Here is a 17,738-nt window from a genome sequence, read left to right as displayed (position 1 = left end):
AGGAAAACTGTCCATCCAGTCACAGTCAAAAGAAGAGATACCTACCTCGAAGTGTACTTATCACTAAGGGGAAATTGGTTTTCTGGTAGCTTCCCACTGCATTCCATCAATATTGGTGAACAGCTGGGTTAAGCCAACTGGTTAATCAGAGAGTACCACTTTCACCCACTTGTGGGGTAATTTAAAGAAAAAAGTTGAACTGGACTATGACACCTAGTCAATAACTAGCTAACTTTTGTTCTGCCCCAACAAAATACCTACTTTGCTTCAGTAAATGCTAACAAAGCCCTTTTTGCCTTTCCTCTGCTCAAGGAGAACACTATTAGGCCATGGCTACACTTGCAAATTTGCAGCGCTGCAGCACTGTGTGAAAACACACCCTCTCCAGCGCTGCAAATTGCAGCGCTGCAAAGCGCCAGTGTGGTCAAAGCCCCAGCGCTGGGAGCGCGGCTCCCAGCGCTGTACGTTATTCCCCACAGGGAGGTGGAGTACGGACAGCGCTGGGAGAGCTGTCTCCCAGCGCTGGCGCTTTGACTACACTTGGCGCTTCAAAGCGCTGCCGCGGCAGCGCTTTGAAGTGCAAGTGTAGTCATAGGCTTGTTTACAGAAAAGAGCTGGTCTCTAAGCATGTTATTGAAATACTTGTAACTGTGTTGGGCTTCTTTCCCCCTACTAAAAGAAGAATTTTGGAATGTGGACAGTAGGGGAAGGTGGCAAGAAAACCACTATTAGTTTCTAGAAAAACTGGTTTGTCAGAGGGGAACTGTAAAGATTATTTAGCATTTAACCATCTTTATTTTTTCCTAGAGCCCTTCTTGAGAGCTTGGTTACTGGATTCATGGTAGTCCGTAATATTTATTTTGTGTGGGTGTGTTTTTTTTAGTTGTTCGTTTGCTTGTTTGTTTGGGATTTTTTTTTGGGTAGTCTAGAATGTGGAAAAATAGATTTCAGGCAAAGCTTTTGTGTGGTGTTCAACTGCTGGCTGTTCCATCATGAGGCTTGCAATAACTGCTTCAAATTCCAAACCCAGCTGGTGGTTGTAAGGAATTTTACATAAGGGATGTCCTCAAATTCGCAAGCCTCCCATTCCCCCTTTTTCTAGATAGTCCAGGAGATGGAACAGGTCAAGCTTAGTAGGTTCTTGGTGAGAGATGTTTTGTCTTGTACTAAGCTGAATTAATAAATCTGAAGGGGGTGGGGGAGTGGCGTTGAGGGAGTAAAACAGCAAACTGGAAGATGAGTAACCTTAATAATTTCCAGTTACAATGGAGGCTAACACTGTGAATCATTGTAACACTGGAACCATTGTAACTGGAAATTATTAAGGTTACTCTAGTGTACATTTTATTGTTGACTGTTCTTAGCTAGAGTTTATCATTTCCTAGCTTTGGTTATTTTACTGTGACATTTCATTATGTGATGTTACTGCCCGAAGAGCGTGAAAGATTTCACCCACACAGACATGTAAGATGTGGGCCAAAGCCTCATGACAATAAAAATGGGGAACTGGTCTTTTATTAACGGTAATAGGAACTCCTTAGAGATTCATGTATAAGAAATCCCATACAAACTCTATCCCGTTTGTCTTGAGAGTATCTGGCTCAGGTGTTTTCCCCATTACTTACCCTTTCCCCAGACTGAGGACAATGAAGCCTTTAAACAATATGTGAAACTTAATGCAGACACACAGGCTGGTAGAATGCAGTTCAGTGGCTTTCAGTATTTTCAGCTGCTGTTTTAAATTCCAGTGAGTGAAATAATAGAGAAGTGATCATGTCTAGTAACTGCTGTTGGCCTTTGTAAAGAATGGCTTGTTAGGAGGCTTTATGATTTAGTGAAGCCACAGCTGGCTGCAAACAGAGCTATAGGAATGTGTTCTCTCTTGGGCCTGGTATCTAGAGATGAAAAGGCTCCAAAGCTGGCACAAAAGCAAATAAACGTTTTGACTTTAAATAAAGCATCATAATTTATATCAGGCTCTGCTTTTTGGTCCCAACGAGATACATGGATCAGCAGCAGCTTTTTGAGGTTGAGCTGAACTGTCAGCCTGTTCCCACTGCATTTTGGTTTCTGCAGATTTGGTTTTTGTGGGGGGTTTGTTTGTTTGTATCCTTACTCTTCTCTTCCCCCAAACTCCACTTCCTTCACTCCTGTCCCCTGCTGGCTTATGTTTCATTAATTGTTCCACACTTTTGACAAATAATTGTGCCAATGTTCACACCTGGCACCCCTTTATCACCATAGCTAGCAATAGGGGACTAATCACTGAAGACACTTGAAGGTTTATTGTTGTTTGGTGTTTTTTTGCATTTACACTCCCAGTGCGTTTTTCCTACAGAGGCATAACAAGCAGAAAATAAAGTTCTGTTGATGTGTGTTAATGCTGGCTAGCTATTTGTTTATTTATTTATTACTATGAGCTCTTCTGGCATTTTTTTTTTTTAAATAATGAGCTTCCCTATTTCTTCAGCTGTTTCTCAACAGTTTACTGCTGAAAACAGCGCTTTTGTGATCTGACATCTGAGAGAGAATAGGAAGGAGGCAGATAATTGTTAAAGGACTCCTGAGCGCCTGACAGTGTGTGTCTTACATTATTTCATTTAAACACTATTGCTTTTTTTCCTCTAATCTTGTTTTGCTTTTCTGTTTACTTGGTTTTTAAGGTGAAAGAGTTTGAGGGAGGAGTAACTAGCTGAAGAGCTCCTGTAATTAATATAGACTGCAGGAAGTGAGTGTGACAGAGGAGTTGAAAGGCCTTGCATTCTGTTGCTTATCTCAAGTGACATGTGGTGCTGGGAGTATAAGCAAAGACAGTGGATTTTTTTTTCTTTCCTCTGTAGTATAATGCAAAAGACTGGCCATGTGTTCCACAAAGCAATAACATAGTGTGGAAAGCCGTTGACCAAAATAACTCTCCTTGAGAAACGAGTGATACATTTGGGAGATTACAAAAGAGGGTTTCCTTTTCTATATCAAAATTGTTACCATATGACTTTTTTTAATGTTAGAGAATATGAAGAACAAATTGTGATTATTGCAGTTAAAGAACAAAAAGTGCAGCTGGAGAAAAAATAATTAACTTTTTTTCCTGAAACAGATTTGATCTTGTTCAGAATATGCAGATATTAAAAGATTTTTCAACTAACTATATTTCAGTTGGCACCGAAACCTTAGGTCTGCAGCTTGGTTTTCAAACTTTAGAAGAACAGTGAAGTGGGTCAGTTGCTCTGACCAAGGGAAAGATAGAGATTAAAAACAATAAATCTCAAGTTGCACTCTGGAGGTCAGCTAAAAGTACACCGCTACCCCGCTACAACGCGGTCCTTGGGGGCCAAAAATCGCTACTGTGTTATAAGTGAAACACCGTTATATAGGGGTAGTGGTGGCAGGGCTGCAGCGGTGATTTAAAGAGCTCCGGGCTCTGGTTGCTGCGGGGAGCCCGGGCCCTTTAAATCACCAGCCCAGCCCCGCTGTCGCAGCCCTGGGGTAGCGGCAGCAGGGCTCCAGCAGTGACTTAAAGGGCCCAGGGCTCCCCGCAGCAGCCAGAGCCTCGGACCCTTTAAAGCGCTGCCGGAGCCCCGCTGCTACTGCACTATATGCAAACTGTCTATATTGGTGGCTGTGGCTTCATAATTTTGGAAACCATTCTTCCAAGTGGCTCATATTTTCGTGTAGTTATTCAGTTTGCATTAAGTCTACCAGTTATTTGGGGCCAATCTGCACTGCCTGTTGCGGGTAACTCTCACTCTTCATTAAGTCTTTTGCTGCCTAAGAAAAGAGTGCAGGATTTTGCCCTCAATTAATTAGGAACTTCTGCATTATCAGTTATCTACTCACATGTAGATGGTGGAAATAGAATAATAGAGTTCACTTATACTTTAAGCAAGGCATATTTTTAAAATTATTTAACGGAAACCTACAGTGAAAATATAATACAGAAAAGTCAATAAGGTATAGTAGGGCTTGGCTTTTACACTGTAGTAGTTTCTAAAACTACACTAACATTAGCATTTAGGTGGTTGCTTTGTGCACACAGACATTACCATTTCATATCACCCTTAGCAACAAGCCTTTCTAACATGCTGTTGTATTTTATTCTAGAGCTGGGAAAGGATAATGTTACTAGGGAGGCAAGAAAAAGAAAAGCAGCAAGAGCTTCTTTTGGCGACCAGTCGACTGAATATTGACCAACTGTCTTCATGAGAAAGAAATAGATGGTGGTGAATAAGCTAGAGTCTAGTTTTCCAAGAAGCTCAATGATTTTCCCAAATCAATACAGCTCATCAGGCTTCAGAACAAAGGCTGCAGGGGATGTGACAGTGATGGAAGTGGCTGTGTGTTCTTTTGTGAATTAAAGCATGCGGGCCCATGGGGAAACGGGCTTTCTTCAGTTATGGTTTTCAATGCTTGTTCTGTGCGCTTTGGGAGAAATCTTTAGGTTTTTGTGAGTTTTTTTACATGGGATAAAAAGGTTGTCTTCTTGATGGCCAGAAACAATAGCTACAAGAAATAATCTTTGTTGTGTAAATGTTGCAACTAGCCAAATGAATAACAAATCATTTCAAGTCAAGATGCTTGTTGTTTTAAGTAACTTGTGGTGAGGACTTCATAGTTAAGGGAGAAATAAAGGCGCAGTATTTGGATTAAACACCTGGCAAATGTAAACTGACATTATTCAAAACCTACTGGAAATCACATGAAAATGAATTGTCTGGTACCTTGTTGATGAGGCTATAAATTAACGTGGATAGAATAATGCTAACCTACCCTCGCCATCGACAGGGCAACACTATCTAAACCAGAAATGTTTAGTCCTTCTTCAGACATTTAATCTTTAAGATCACTGTGCTTTCATAAAGTAGTACATTAACACTAGAGTGATGTGTTTCAAAGGTTTATGACTGTAGCAGCAGCACACTAAGGCATAAAGTGTTTCATTACGGTTCTCTTTGTTAATGCTGCCCTATCTCCTCTGCTCCATTGCTGTACATTTGTTCAGATAAAGCCCAATGTTCAGGGTGACTAATCACAGATCTGTGTTCCAGATGGTTTGATTACAGGATGTGAGTAAAGTGACTCTTCAAACATTGAACCCAGCAGTAGGGCTCTCTGGGGGGAAAAATAAATAAATAAAAATCCCTCATCTTGCATTTTCTGTCACCTGACAATCGTTACAGTTCCAAACTTGTTGAACTTGGTTTCTGAAACATAAGTACCTGCTGTAGCTGGTGAGATTCTTAAGTGGTGTTACGTGTATTATGTGATAAAACTAGTGAAAAATATAGAGTTTCTGGATCACTATAAGACAAATTCACTCTTCAGTGTAGATTTATAAGCATTTCCTGTGGCTTTTAGGCTATTGAAAAAATACTTGGAAGTCATGGAACAGGAAAAAAAAAAGTGTACAATTAGCTTTGAAAGTATAATATGAAAATGTTTAAGGGTTTTTGTTTTTGTTGTACATGGATGGATAGATGGAGGGTTATATGATGGATGATGCTGTGGTATAAAATTTTTAATACCAGTCTGGGTTGACTGTTATGGAGCACAGGAGTTATATTGGTCCTCCAAAATGAGTGACAATAAAATGTTCAGACCATATATGAGTCTTAGTCTGCTAAATTATGGCTTTTCCTTCTCCTTTCCTTCCCATACTTTTTGACACTTGAAATACTTTAGTTACTGTGGACAATTATGTCAAATAGGTATGAGCGGAACTTACTTGATGGTCACAAGTATAGAATAAAGCTAGTTTAATCCTTGGGCAACAATTTATTTCATGGCTGACAGTTTGCCATAATTTGGGCAATCTTAGGTGTATCTGTGTTATGTATATTCATCAGAGAGGGGCCAAATACCAATCTGAATTGGATTTGTGTACAAATTTACAAATTCACTGATAGCGAAGATATTCAGAATTGATTTTGTATGATTGTGTGTGCGTGTCAAGTGACAATGTGGTGATATGCCATTTGGAAGTCCAACAATTGGTCTCTCGACATTCAAGAGCTGCTAAATCAGAAAAGCTTTGGTATAAAAGTCTCTCCAATTTGACTTTGTTTGGAACACAATGACAAAAAAAGAAGTGCAGTACTTACTGTCTGGGAGTTTTTTTCTCTGCGGCTTCGAGTGAGCAAAAACTGTCTGAAAGTGGAAAAGTCTCCATAGTACACCAGCTTGCCAAGGGAATTAGGCTTGACTATCATTCAGATAGATATTTTAAGCAAGTAGAACTCCACTTAACCCATATTTAGGCATTTGATTGAAAAAAATGGTTCTCACCTTTGGAAAATCATCTGGAAGATATTCAGAAGATCTTTGTGTAAACCTCATGACTTCATTTTACTGGCCAAATTCTCTGCTGAAGTAAATGGAAACAGCACTAGTGGAATCAATGCTGCACCTATTCACACCAGCAGAGAATTTGGCCATATAATCTAGCCCTTGAGTTATTTAGGAAGATAGGTTAGAGTTGATCTCATAAGTAAACTAGCATTTCTCTGGTAGTTGCTGTGATCTATATCCCCAGTGAGCATTTATTGCTCTCCTATTATAATTGATTTAGTGGCTACTTGTGCAGTGCTTTGAAAGTATGACATATTTTATAAAGTCGTGATTTTCAATAATTGGGGCCTAAAGTTAGGCTCCTAAATTGTTAACTCTGACTAAATGTGACCTCATTTTCAAAGTTTTGAGCACTGTCATCAACAAATTTTGTCTTAAGTTTATTATGATTTATTAACAGAACTATGAAAGCAAATAATGTATTATCGTAACCTTATATATATTGTCTTGTCCAGGGGTCGGCAACCTTTCAGAAGTGGTGTGCCGAGTCTTCGTTTATTCACTCTAATTTAAGGTTTCGCGTGCGAGTAATACATGTTAACGTTTTAGAAGGTCTCTTTCTATAAGTCTATAATATATAATTAAACTATTGTTGTTTGTAAAGTAAATAAGGTTTTTAAAATGTTTAAGAAGCTTCATTTAAAATTAAATTAAAATGCAGAGCCCCCCTTGGACCAGTGGCCAGGCCCCGGGCAGTGTGAGTGCCACTGAAAATCAGCTCGTGTGCCGCCTTCGGCCATAGGTTGCCTACCCCTGGTCTAGTCCTTTCCGCTGCAGGGCTGTTGGGGTGACTGCAAGGGTTTCTGAAGCTACTCCGAGTATTAGGCTTGAGGTGGCCCCATTCCTAATCTACAGTCTGGGGGAGAAGAATTACTCCCTCCTTCCTGCCACCATTACCTTGGCGATCCCCAGTGCTCAGTTGAGATCCTTGTGTGGAACAGTGGAGACAGTATTTATGCTTTCTCTCTTTTACTAATGTTACAACCGGTCTCCTAAGTTGTATACAGTGTAGTTAACACTAAGAGAATTTAGTGTTATATGTATTGTAATGCTTAGCATATATAGCACTGCTATGATATTTACTTTTACTGATTTTTGTTTTTAAATCACTGCTGAAATAATATAGACTTTTCCCCCACCAAAATTGTGTTACATACGTTATTATCTAGATTTATATTCAGTAGCCAATGAATTTCAGGCCTGCTATTTGGTATCCAATGAGTGAAAAGAAGGAAGGAAAATAAGAGTGGGTTCACCACATCATGAAAACATACAAAATACTTCTTCCTTATACTTGCTGATGAAGTGACTGTATTTTACATTTTAACTTTTCATGTCATACTTTCATAAATAACAAAACTCCAGTACATGCTTACAGTTTCTACCCTTCATATGCACTAAACTGAGTAATACTATCCCAAAATATTGTTGGGAACACCTTGTTGTGTCCTTGGGGATATTTATGGATATTCTGTTTTCACAGCTGGTTTAGCTTTATTTTTGCCATAAGTATCACTTCCTATAATGTGACTGTGAAGCTGAAGAGCAATGAAAAGCCCTCAGAATGATGCAACAAATTTGAAATAAGGATAAATGTCTCTCATATAGGATCTTGTGCCACTGCTAAGGGCCTGATCCAGAGCCCCCTGAAATCAATGAAAAGGATTCCATAGACTTCATTGGTCTTTGGGAGAGCCCCTAACTATTCTTTGGCATCTCTTACACTTACTTTAAGGCCTATTTGTAAGACCTTGTCTGAGCTATTGACTAACTGCTCAATGGATGTTGGCGCAAAAAAATATTGACCAGCTTAGGTAATATGATCCTGTCTCATTCTATTGGACTGTTTTTGAGAATCTAAAGGTGTAATACACTTTCTTTCTTTCTTGGAGAACTGGTTATTTGTGTCCACTTTGCAATAAAAAAAGAAATCTACAGCAGCAGGAGTGTCAACGTCTGAAATATTGAAAAAGATTGTTCCTTACACTTGGCTGTTTTGATTTCTGTGTGCTTGACGCTGCTTGGTGACCAGCATATTGCTTGTTACAGAAGTATCCTAATTGTGAATGCCTTTGTTACCTTGAAAATAGAATAATATATCCAACTTGTAAAGGGAATGTATGCTCCTATTTTGGGGTTATGTTGTTTGCTATTACATACATACCTTTATAAACTGTGCTCAAACCCTAATACTTAAACCAACATGGAATTAGTAGTCCACCTACACTAGGGGCTGGTCTACACTAAGGGGAAAAATCGATATAAGATACGCAACTTCAGCTACGTGAATAACGTAGCTGAAGTTGAAGTATCTTATATCGATAACTTACCCGTCCTCACGGCGCGGGATCGATGTCCGGGGCTCTCCATATCGACGACGCCACCGCCGTTCGGGGCGGTGGAGTTCCGGAATCGATAGAAGCGCGTTCGGGGATCGATATATCGCGACTAGATGAGACGCGATATATCGATCCCTGAAAAATCGATCGCTACCCGCCGATACGGCGGGTAGTGTAGACGTAGCCTAGGTTGGAAGGGGTATTTTTATTTAACCTAATCATATTTATTATTATTTTTGGTACGACTGCATCAAAAATGTGCTAGGCACTTTACAACTAAGTACTTTTAAAGGACAAGTTCCCTGAAAAGAGAATAATCTATTTATAATCTAAATATTTTGTGATAAAATTGCACTATAAATGTCTGAGTTTTTCTCCCTCCTTGAATAGAGCACTAATTTTCCCTTGGTATTTTCGAGCAGTTTTGTCCTTCCCATGGAAGGAATAACAATGTGCAGATAGCATGGTACCCTTGGTTTCCTCAAAATATTTTCCTGTTGTGCCTCCTGTTGAAATAATGCTAAAGAAATGGGCTGAAGAGGGGTAGTATAATGAATAGAAAAAATAATCCCTCTTCTTTGAGTGATTGCACGTCCATTCCACTGAAGGTGTGTGCTCACCTGCCTTGTGCACATTTATCAGACATTTTCCCCTAAGCAGTACCTGATGGGGTAGTATGAGTGCCTAGGCATGAAGGGCCATGCTGCTCCTGACCCACCTCAGTTCCTACCTACTGCCAGTGATGATTGTTGGAGCACTGATCTTTGTGTCTGTAAAGCTTCCCTCTAGTACTGTTTATAGTATGTAGTCTAGTATAGTGTGTTTGTCTATATTTAGAGATAAGAATAAGTTTAGAGTAGTAATTTTCTAGAGTGGGGTTCCTGGTTGGATACCGGGCTCTGTACCAGACTAATGCCTTATTCTCCTGGCTTCAAGGCCTGTCAGTCATGTAATAAATTTATGCCAGTGAGCGACCCACACCCCAGCTGCCTTGAGTGTCTGTGAGAGGCATATGTAGGGTGACCAGACAGCAAGTGTGAAAAATCTGGACCGAGGGGGGGAATAGAAGCCTATATTTAAAAAAAGACCCAAAAATCGGGACTTTCCCTATAAAATCGGGACATCTGGTCACCCTAGGCACATGTGAGTGACAAATGTCACATTTTTAGGGGGTTCAAACCCCAATAAAAAAAGGACAGGGCTGCCAGACTCAAGTACTTGCTATGGAAGTCTGCACTTCACCTGATGCCAGAACCTTCCTGTTCAGAATGGGTACTGAGAACATCTGAATCAGTAGGAGTGCTCCCCCTTTTCTGAGTCCACAGGCAGATCCTTGTGCCGGTACCTAAGAAAAGACATATAAATCTCCCAAAGACTCTGTACCGCAGACTTCAAACTCTACAGTGAAGGCACTAAGCGGAGGCAAGGACTCAGAGGTGCGCTCAAAGAAGAGTCACCCCCTGACACAGTCCATAAGCCAGGAGGGATTGCTGAATCTGGAGCACCATAATTGTCCATTGAGATCAATCCCGAAAGGACTGGCATATCTTTCAGAACTGCAGACTCAGGAGCCCTTTCCGGTGCCGTCTACACCTAAGACTTTTGTGGTAGCTAGAGAGTTGCGTAACCTGTCAATGCCAGCTTCCCCTGCTGTTCAGGAATCTCACCCGTTACTGGGATTGGAAACCTATGCTTCTGCAGTCCCAGCTCCAGCCCCAGAGCACTGTTTGGTACCAGTGGCTTCTACAGTAGTAGCTCCTCTACGTAGGATTCCATTTAGAGGGAAGCCAGCAATTATTTTGTTCGTACCCCCATCTCCAGCCTCAGAGCTGGTCTCCCCGGTACTGATGGGGTCAGCTCCACTGAGATCTGAGAAAGCGGACTCCTTATCAGACTCTAAGGTCAGGTCATATGAGTCTCGACCTGAGCATACCCAGCAGCCCCAGTAGGGTGCCTGCCCATTGTGGTACCAGCCTTAGCACTGTATGGGCCAATGGCTTGCACGGAGCTGGGTCCTGCCTCTGTATCAGTGGCTCTTTTGGTCCCCTTTGGGCTTCCATCCACATTCTAGAGTAGAGGTGGGCAAACTTTTTGACCTGAGGGCCACATCAGGGTTCTGAAACTGTATGGAGGGCTGGTGTAGTGTATTAAATTGCTGCCCGTAGGAATGTGCTACTTACTTACGGCTGCCAGTCCTGGTGCTCTGAGTGGCATGGTAAGGGGGTGGGGAGCAGGGGTGGTTTGGATAAGGGGCAGGGGGTTTCGGGGGAGGCAGTTGGGCAGTTGGATAGGCATGGGAGTCCCAGGGGGCCTGTCAGGAGCAGGGGTGTGGATAGGGGTCGGGGCAGTCAGGGGACAGGGAGCAGGGGGGGTTGGATAGGGAATGGGGTCCTGGGAGGGCGGTTAGGAGTGGGGGGGGTCCCAGGAGGGGGCAGTCAAGACAAGGAGCCAGGGGGGTTGGATGGTTCAGGGGTTCTGAGGGGGGCAGTCGGAGCGGGAAGTGGGAGGGGGCAGATAAGGGGCAGGGGCCAGGCTTTTTTGGGGAGGCACGGCCTTCCCTACCCAGGTGTAGTGTATTAAATTGATCCCCATAGGAATGTACTACTTACGGCTGCCAGTCCTGGTGCTCCGTAAGTAGCACATTCCTACGGGGAGCAATTTAATACACTACTTCCAGCAACTCTCGCAGCCCGGCTGCCCGGCACGAGCTCACAGCCCTGCTGCCCAGAGCACTGGTGGCACAGCAACCTGAGGCTGCAGGGGAAGGGGGATAACAGGGGAGGGGCCAAGGGTAGCCTCCCCGGCCCAGGCGCTCCAGGCCCAGGCAAGACGGTTCCGTGGGCTGGATGTGGCCCATGGGCCGTAGTTTCCCCACCTCTGTTCTAGACCCTCTCTGCTCCCTTTCCACCCTTCAATATTGGCTAGACGCAGGGATCATCTGCAGCAAGGTCACCATCTTCCTTCCCCCAGGACTGGTGTCGGACAGTGGGAACCGTGTTCTCGGGACGCTCCTGTGGAGGAACTGAAGTAGGGACCTCTTCAACAACCCTTAACCTCTTCTTTTTCACGGCCTGATGAGGTGGTAGTGACTGAGTCTGCTTTTCCTCCTCCTAATGATTTCAGAGCTCATCAAGACTTGTTGAGGAAGTGGCTGCTGCTCTGTATTTCCACCCATATGAGGTGCAGCAAAGGTCATTCAGTGCCATGGACATTTTAGCTTCTGCAGGACTGTTTAGGGTAGCCATCCCTATTAATGAGGCTAAGCTGGAACCTGTCAAGGTTTTATGGTGAACCTCCCCCCCCCCCAAATTGGAAATATACCAATCTCCTAGAACTGGAAGGGACCTTGAAAGGTCATTGAGTCTAGCCCCCTGCCTTCACTAGCAGGACCAAGTACTGATTTTTGCCCCAGATCTGTATGTGGCCCCCTCAAGGATTGAACTCACAACCCTGGGTTTAGCAGGCCAATGTTCAAACCACTGAGCTATCCCCCACCCCCATCTTCCCTGCCTCCCACTGCTAAAAGGATGGAAAAGGGATTTGAGCACTTCTATAACCAACATCATCCAGGGTCCCTGGTAGTTGCTGCTGCTGCTGCTGGTGGAGATATCAGGCCTCTACCCTGAAAAGAAAAGAAGCAAAAAAGCTAGACCTTGGTTGCCTCAGGATCTCTGTCTCCATATAAATATCAAGGGAGCACTGAACCATCTGTTTAGCTTGAGTGGAGTTCCTTCTGCATATCAAGGGGCAAAATTTGTTGGTATTCATAGACAATGGCAGCAATGGTCTGTGTAAACAAACAAGGGAGACCCATTTGATAAAGCGGAAAGCTTTATTCCAGAGGAATTTTATAGTTGAGGATCATGAACCCAGAGGCTCTGCTGGGTCTCTACGATTTCAGCTTGTGGGATAGTATTGTGAAGTTCAAAGACAAGGAGGCCTCGATGAGGCAAAGCAGGAGTTCAGTGCTATGGGGGAGATGGGGAAATTAATTTCCAAAACATCATTGCAAGCAAGCCTGGATGCAGGGGACTCTGTGGCTCGAGCTATGGCTTTCTCCATCATTATGTGATGTTCATCTTGGCTGCAATCATCAGGTCTTCCCCCACAGGAGCAACAAACCATCCAAGCCCTCCCATTTGAAGGTCCCTTTCTCTTTTCCAATAAGACCAACGAGAGGCTTCATAGTCTTAAGGATTCAAGGGAGACCCTTAGATCTCTGGAGATCTATACACCAGCGACAAAAAGAAAGCTGTTCCTCTCACAGCAGTCCCAATGGTTTCAGTCCTTCATGGCGCATTCCCAAGACCTGTTCAAAAAAAGGAGCAGAAGTTACAAGAGGCATCCTCCTCTTCTGCAGCTACCAGTTCTTCTAGGCAAGCTGGGTCCTCTCTAAACAAGCATTTTGACCTGTTGATTGAGAGCAGTCTACCACTCACCAGAGAACCATCTCTTACCACCCCAATTTTTGCCAATTGTCTATCTCACTTCCTAATTGTTCTGACCCGCATTGCCACGGGTCAGTAAGTCTTAAGCACGGTGGAACTGGAATACACCCTTCTGTCCCCCCTTTCTACCTCCTTCCCTGTCTTCAGGGATCACTCTCATGAAAGCATCCTACATCAGGAGGTCCGGTCTCGCCTCCTCATGGGGGCCATACAAAAAGCTCCCATGTCATTCAATAGAAGGGATTTTATTCCCATTACTTCCTAATTCTGAAGGCAAAGCGTGTGTGGGGGGGGAGAGGGGAGGAGCGCTCTGAGGCCTATTTTAGATCTAAGGCTGCTAAACAAGGAAAACAAAAGGCTGTATGATTACTCTAGTGCAGAGGTCAGCAACCTTTCAGAAGTGGTGTGCTGAGTCTTCATTTTTTTCACTCTAAGGCCATGGCTACACTTGCAAATTTGCAGCGCTGCAGCAGGGTGTGAAAACACACCCTCTCCAGCGCTGCAAATTGCGGCGCTGCAAAGCGCCAGTGAGGTCAAAGCCCCAGCGCTGGGAGCACGGCTCCCAGCGCTGTACGTTATTCCCCACAGGGAGGTGGAGTACGGACAGCGCTGGGAGAGCTCTCTCCCAGCGCTGCCGCTTTGACTACACTTAGCACTTCAAAGCGCTGCCGCGCGCTTTGAAGTGCAAGTGTAGCCATAGCCTAATTTAAGCTTTTGTGTGCCAGTAATACATTTTAACATTTTTAGAAGGTCTTTTTCTATTGGTCTATAATATATAACTAAACTATTGTTGTATGTAAAGTAAATAAGGTTTTTTAAATGTTTAAGAAGCTTCATTTAAAATTAAATTAAAATGCAGAGCCCCCCCGCCATCTCGGTCAATTGAGTTTCTTCTGAACAGGAAGAAGCATCTGTCAGGATGTGAAGAACCACACAAGAGTCTGTAACCACTACAGCACATGGGCTCTCAGCATACGGGGGAGTTTTGTGGGTGAGGTAAAGGAAGGGCCAGTGGATCTGCAGGTACACTCCATGTGGATTCAGATACAGCAAGATTAGAGGTTACTGGCCATGTAATGCTTCTGAAACCTGGCAAGAAGATCCCTTCCCCCTCAGTCCCCAGTGAATTCCCGGTTATGTAGCTCTGTTACTTGAGTTGTGTGCCAGGATAAAGATTTGGACTAAAGGAGCCAATTATACTACATCTTAACTAGATTCAACAAGTCATTTTTTTTCTAGCTATCCAGTGTTTTGATCACATCCATTTTCATCTTCCAGAGCTTTGCTGCAGTGGGCCTTCCAGTTGTATGTCTCCTTATGAGGCATTCCTAAAATCCCATGTTGCATCTGTTCACTCAAACCATGTCTGTTATAATTTTAGTTGATTAAAAGTGCTTCCTTCACTGCACATTCTTAGAGGACTTCCCTGTGGCTAAAGAGATTCTGTATTCTGTACATGAAGGAATGAGAATTCATCCTCTTCCATACTTTTCTTAAAGAGTAGAGAGCGAAGGTTTCCTTTTTACAGATGTGTCTCTGAGGTGACCTAGATCATTCTGTTTTATTCTGGGCATGTTGTTACCAAAAATATATTGGCAAATTAAAAGGAAGTTTAAACCCAATTCCAGCAAAAAAACATAAGCACATCGTTAAGTTAAGCATGTGAGCAGTCCCATTGAAGTGGGACTAGACACATGCTTAAAGTTAAGGATTGATGCCTTAGAAATGACCAACAAAAATGAGTAGGATGTTAGTAGAACTGATTTATAAAGAAAGAACTTACTCCTATTTGGTTGACACATTATTATTTTAAATATACAGTATTGACTTTCTTATACTGGAAGGTCATTTGAATGTCTTCTAAGAATTATTGAATTACTTATTGATTTCAATTATTCTGTGCTTGTGCCTACTTCTGATGCCTGTCTCTGTGCTTTTTCTTTTTTTTTTTTAAATGTAACATACATATACTCTATATATACACAATATAAAAACTACATATATTTAACATTATTAAGTACAGGGAAATATAATGGTATACAAGTATATAAACACCAAAGAGGGAGAAAAGCAACAAAGAATCCTGTGGCATCTTAAAGACTAACAGATTGCCACAGGACTCTTCGTTGCTTTTTACAGATCCAGACTAACATGGCTACCCCTCTGATAAAAGAGGAAGAAGAATCATTTAGGATGATCCATGTGGTTTTACCAAGAAGTAACAAAATGAATTTAACTAAGGTTAAATTTAGACAGAATATGAGGAAAATACAGAGAGAGTTCTAATGCTTTGGCATAATCTCCCAAGAGAAGACGTAGAAGCCCAGTTGCTTTGTACATTTAGAACAAGACTGGACAACATACTGAAAATGTACTTTAGGGAACAATTCTGTAGTAGCAGAGAGAGATGGGCTAGATATCATAATAGAATTTTAAAGATGGGAAAGATCTGATTTCCACTCTCACGGTTATGGTCATTAGAACAAAATTAGATGAAAGCATTAACATTACCACTGAAATAGTATTTTAATGTATCCCCATGGTTCAGAAATTTAGAGTTGACATTTAGTTTGGAGCTTCTAGTTTGCAGAAACCAAATTTCCAGTGAAAATCATTAATTTTCATCATGTGTCTTCACTGGCACTTTCTTCCTTCTTTTAAGTTTTTGCCCATTCACTTGAGTAGGTCCAGGGATCACAACACATTAAGTGATTTCAGCACTTGAGTAAAATGCTATACCATTTATTTTCCCAAAGCCAAAACTTGCTATTCTCATTTGGCTCTAGTGGCATATGTGGTCTGAATGTACACTTCCCTATATGAGAGCAATCCACACAGGGATTTATATGCAAGCAACTCTGGATATGTTTGGTCTGTTTTTACAGACATACAGTTATGAATAGATATTTTTATAGAGGAATATCAGTCTGCAACTATAAAGCTCTCATGCAGAGGACCATTGTAGATGGATGAGATTTCTCAAAGGGTAGAACTACTCTCTTCCCCCCCCCCCCCCCTTCTTCAAGATGAAACTACTTCATTTATTTGTTTTTATCAGTCACAGTACACTACTACTCTGGTTTTATTGACCACTCAACTAAAGCTTCTATAAATGATACCAGATTGGAATGGTTTACTATTTGGAGGTATCAGCGTCATTTAGGCTATTATTTATAGAATGTTGCCCTGCCTTAAACAGCGCCACAGATGATTAATGATTAATTACTTCTTTTTTAAATAAACCTGTTCTTAATCCTGTTTTCCTGTGAGCAAATTCAGTTCTTACAGTTTTGAATAGGTTTGAATGCGATCTTGAACAGTTCAGTGACATGAGTCTCAGTGTATAAACACAATGCAGTTTAGCTGACAGTAACCTTTCGTCACATTGACAAGCCTAGTTAGTGCAAACAAACCAGTGTTTGATTTACAGAGTCAAGAAGCATTAGGCAAGCCTCTCTCATTGTTGGGATTATTCCTGCCCGATAAAACAGTTTCTGCATATACAGTCGCTCTCACTCACTCAGTCACCCTCTCACTTACTCACTGCTCTGTTCTGTGGTGTTGCATCATTTTTCCCCTTTGAAGCTCATTTATCTGAGGCACTTGCTTTTTGTGGTCTGTGCTGCAGTACTCAGCCCAGCCAATCAGATAGTAATGTTCGCAGCAGGAGCTGGCCAATCCAAAGCCTGCTTTTGCTGGAAACGTGAAACCCTTAGGGGAATGCAATAACAAAAGCCTTTCACTGCAGACAAATGTTAAGTGTCTGTGCAGACTTTTCCTGGTTTTAATTTTATTACTCTAAGAATGGAGGGTTTGTTGTTTCTTTCATGTTTCCTTTCAAGCAATTTTAATTATACATTTGTGCTACATCAGAGACTTTGAAACACAGTGATTCAGCCTATTGCATCTAAAGCTAAAATGCAGTAACCTTCTGGCAATACAAATATATTCCAGTGCTGTAAATATAGCTGACATGCTGAAGAATTTTAAGCAGCTGGAAAGGTCTCTGACACCACACACGATGCCCTAGAGAGCAAATGATGAGAAAAACATCACTTCCCCACCCCCCAATAGCTTTGTCAAGTGTTTGTTTCTTTTCTATTTTAAGGGGGTCGGGATAAAATATATGTCCCCAGCTATTCCATTTTGTTACTATCAAAGCATAGATGATAAAAAAAATTATTTAACTGATTGTCTAAATAGGAATTTTAGCCTGATCTTTTATATTCCGGGAGCCTGTTTTTAACCTTGGTTGAAGACTGATTTATTTTTTGTCTTTAGACCATTTTACCACAATATATGGTATTCTACTGTCAAGTTATAATAATAGCAACTTAAAACCATATGGGGAGCAATTTTCAAATCTGCTATTGAGAATTTTCAAGGAAATCCCTTCTTCCCTTGTACTTTAGCTAACAGCACTTCAAATACTTTCCTGCTGTTAAAGGGCCCTAAGGAAATAAGCTGGGGGTTACATGTTTACTTTACATTGGTGCTGCAGAGTGAGATAGTTTTAGTGTAAAATTAGAAATCACTCTGGTAACACAAAGCAAGCAGACAGGCTAGAAACATATTTGGCACAGTGCCATTATTATTTCCATTGTAG

At 41.9% G+C, this 17,738-nt stretch overlaps 1 protein-coding gene across 7 annotated transcripts in view; it reads left to right on the top strand.

Moving 5' to 3' along the window:
* ZNF608 (zinc finger protein 608) overlaps nucleotides 1-17,738 on the top strand; it is a 104,163-nt gene that overhangs the window by 75,157 nt on the left and 11,268 nt on the right. The window lies entirely within an intron of this gene.

This window comes from Mauremys reevesii, linkage group 6 (assembly GCF_016161935.1).
Source record: "Mauremys reevesii isolate NIE-2019 linkage group 6, ASM1616193v1, whole genome shotgun sequence".
Taxonomy (NCBI): Eukaryota; Metazoa; Chordata; order Testudines; family Geoemydidae; genus Mauremys; species Mauremys reevesii.
This window is presented reverse-complemented; position numbering and strand designations above follow the sequence as displayed.